Below are 4,095 nucleotides of genomic sequence, written 5' to 3'. Positions count from 1 at the left end.
GGGCCCAGGATGGGTGCTCATTTGTTTTGCTTATAGGCACTGATGTAATTCTCCCCTGGGCGCTCTGAAATATTTACTCATTTCAGTTGTCACAACAGCTCTATGAGGAGGACACTGCTGTATCCCCACTTTAGAAATTAGCAAATGAGGCACAGAGAGGTTAACTGACTTGCTCAACAGCACACAGCTAAGAAGAGGTAGAGCCGGGATTTGAACCCAGGATTTGACTCCAGAATCCATGTTAGGATTACCACAGTTTACCGAGCAACACTTGCATGGGTTTCTGGTAGTGGTTCTGAGCACAAGGCAAAGCAAGACCTCACAGCCCACAGGTTCTTAAATCTAGAAGGAGACAGTGCAAAGACTAAGCATTTTCGAGGGCTGTTGAAATGCTGGGGGCCGCACGGGTGCCCGTTTCAGGACCTGGCTATTGCTTCCCACCTTCCTCCTCATGCACGCTGTGCTCGGAGTCTGCCCACAGCCCGTGCCAGCCCCAGCTGCTGGCACGGTAATACCCCATTGTCCAGGAGGGAACACTGAGGCTGAGAGAGGACACGTGTGACTTGCTCAAAGTCACAAAGCTGATAAATGGCAGAGCTTGAAAGAAGCCCTCAGCTTCTGCCCCTTGCTTCATTCGATTCTTTCCAGGACTGTCAAAGGGATTCGCCAGGAACTGCAGCCACCTTCATGGGAAAACTAAGATCAAGGTCATGGGATAAGTATGACAGTCCAGCCTCTTAACTTCTGACAGTTAACTCTTCCTCCTCCTGCTCCCACCACTGGTCTGTGTCTGTGGCCAGCCATTTCATCCCTCCGTTTCTGGAATGGGGAAGCACACCTTAACCTGCTGAAACCTGCTCCATGCTGAGTCCAATACCTCCAGATGGCCCAATGGATGCTCGCTCCCAGAGGGAAGAAGTCAAGTCTTAGCTGCTCGCGATCTTAGGGCTTAAGATGTCCAGAGTGCCAACTCCTTCACCTGCCCCTCTCGAAACGTCCGGAGAGTCAGTTCTACCCTCCTGGGTGGGTGGTGGGCCTCATCATCAAGGGAGGGGACTGGATGTGGATGGATGGCGCCGTGTTCTAAGGGAGCCAGTGCCCAGCAAGGCCAAGCGCGGAGATCTCAGGAATAGCAATAGCTAACATGGGCCAGGCATTGCCCTAAGGATTCGAAGCCTGGCATCCATGGGAGCTGTGGCCCTTTAGAGCACTTAGATGTCCGCTGCCCTCAGAGGCAGGGGCACCGAGGATTACTTGTCACTGAGGCTGGCAGGGCATGTGGCTGTGGTCAGAGGGGCTGCTGGGGTCCAACCACAGTCCTAAATCCCAGGCCCTGCCCCCCACGCACCCTTTCCCAATCTCCGTTTTGCAATCAGTTAGTCTGACCCAGTAAACATCCACGGCTGGAGCACAACCCATTTTCCTGACCCTTTTCTATGTGTTTCAGAGAAGAGCCGGGGGAGGGGGGTTTTGAGGGGAGGAGGTGCCCCAGCCATCAGACAGGAAGCCAGGAGAAGGCCAGCGGGTGTTGGTCGGGCAGCCCAAGCACCTTGCCAGAACTTCCAGACTGGCCCAAACTCAGGCAAGAAAGGGCATCACTGGAGAGGAAAGTGGACAGCACTCTGTTGCCATGGTTTTATGTGGAGGAGCGGGGGGGGGGGCTGTGCTTCAAAGTTCAGAGAAATATTTCTCACTGCCTCCTGCTTGCTGTGCAACCTTAGGCAAGTCTCTAAACATCTCTGAACCATTTTCCCTTCAGGAAGGTAGTACATAATCCTGGCCCTCCTTCTGCTTCACAGGATTAATGATTCTTTACAAGGAGTCATATGAGCCGTTTGCCTCACCAAGAGGCCATACTTCTCTCATTTTATTCCCATGAGAGGTCTGTGGGGTATACAAGGAGTCCTAGATCTTCCTCACAGTGCAGTTGAGGAAACGGAGGCACAGACAGGCTTATTACCTCCACCCAATGCTTGATAAGTACCTACAGGTCTGTGCTCAGGAGATGGGAGACTTTGGGGGAGCCTAGAAAAGAGCAGATGATTTGCCCGAGGCACCAGGTAAGGAACCTCCAGGACCAGACCCCGCTCTGAATGTTCCCGCCTTCCAGCAACCCTGAGTTCCGAAGAGAAGAGAAAGATGCCTAAGGCCCGCTGGAATCCATCCATGCCTCCTGTGGGCCCCATCCACGCCTCCTGTGGGCCCCATCCACCTTCCCCCTGTCTCCCCAAGCGCCTGGACTGCTCTAACACAAGGACGTCTGGCCCTCCGTAGAGGCTTGCATGCTCCTTGCATGTGTGCGTGCGTGCAGGAACGGATTGCAGCAAGGGGGAGTGCAGGAAGGGCATTCTAGGCAAAGGAAATTAAGTCAACAAAGGTATGGAGATGGGAAAGCCAGAGCCCGCTCTGTAGCATTCCCCACCACCTCTCTCCAGAAGGCCCTCGGGCCCCTTCCCTTGAACTGCTCTGTGCGATTGCCTTAAAAAGTCAAGGACGTGGCTAAGGAAAAGCAGAGAGGTAAGACCGGTCAGGGCCTCTGCTGAGAAAAGGAGCTATGTGGTGTGGCTGATTGCTGCCTCCTTTTCAGAATTTCTGGATATTGATCTAGAAGTTTCTATGAGCCTGCTATCAGGGAATTTACATACATATTACATTACCTTTTTCCCCAAAACGTCACTGAGGTTGGCAGGACTTTTAAAAACCTGATTACTGTTATTAATATAAAAGTAATACATGGTGGGTTGTTCAAAAAATCCTAATCAGGAAATGAATGAAATGCCAAGTTAAAGGAAGAAAGTGCCATGCCCACGCCATCAACCCCTCAGCCGGATGATGAAAGCAGCATGTGTGTGTGTGTGTGTGTGTGTGTGTGTGTGTGTGTGTTCTCCTTGCTCCTGGCTCCTGACATGGGCCCTCCTCTCCCCAGCACCATCCCCCGCTCACCCTCACCCGGGGAGGATCACGATGGTCCCTAACTGGTACCATGGCCGGCCCCCACTTCCTCCATCTGCAGAGCAGGTGGCCCGCTCCCAGCAACCAGCAGAACCTTGCAGCTCTGACATCACTGCATGCTGTTTTTCCAACAGGGAGTCTCAACCCATTAACCAGTCAGGAAACCATTTCAGGGGTTTTTGATTAGCAATGCTCTATATAAAATAGAAGGTAATAGAAAACATCAAGACGGCATCATCGGAACGCAGCTATAGCTTTGGCCCAAGGGGAAAACTGAGGCCCAGAGAACAAAAAGCACACCCCAAGGTCACAGCAAATTCTGTCTGGGTATCTGGGTCGGGATCGCACATCCATTCCTTCAGTATTTATCGCACACCTACTATGTAGTTCCAGGCATCAAGGAGTCTTTGGTTCAAATAAGCAGATATTTGTCAAGAATAATTAATCCTAAATAATACTGCATGAACTCTAAAAAATGCACAAAGTGTCTAAAAATGCCAGGTGAGATCAATCAGAGAGAGAAAGACAAGTACCGTATGATCTCACGTCTGTGTGGAATCTGAAACAAACGGACTCAGGGCGCCTGCGCGGCTCAGTCGGTGAGGCGTCTGCCTTCAGCTCAGGTCCTGATCCCAGGGTCCTGGGATCGAGTTCTGCATTGGGCTCCCTGCTCAGTGGGGAGCCTGCCTCTCCCTCTGCCTCTGCCTCTCCTCCCTGCTTGTGCTCTCTCTCTCTTTTAGATAATCTTTTAAATAAATAAATAAATAAATAAATAAATAAAAGAAATGAACTCACAGAAACAGACCAGATTAATGGTTGCCAGGGTGGGAAAGTAGGGAAAAGGGGTGAAGGTGCCCAAAAGGTACAAACTTCCAGTTGTGAGAGGAATGTATTGTGGGGAACTATGACGATGGCCAGCAGACTGCCTCGTACACTTGAAGGATGCTGAGAGAGTAAATCTTGAAAGTTCTTACAAAAAAAAAAAAAAAAGTAATTACGTGAGGTGATGGATGTATGTAACTAATCTCATTGTGGAAATCATTTTGCATTACACACACACACACACACACACACACGCATCAGATCGTCACGTGGTACATCTTAAGCTTACACAACGTTAGATGTCAATTATCTCTCAATAAA

This window comes from Ursus maritimus, unplaced genomic scaffold (assembly GCF_017311325.1).
Source record: "Ursus maritimus isolate PB19 unplaced genomic scaffold, ASM1731132v1 scaffold_9, whole genome shotgun sequence".
NCBI lineage: Eukaryota > Metazoa > Chordata > Mammalia > Carnivora > Ursidae > Ursus > Ursus maritimus.
The sequence above is the reverse complement of the archived record's forward strand: the minus strand, read 5'-3'. Positions refer to the sequence as shown.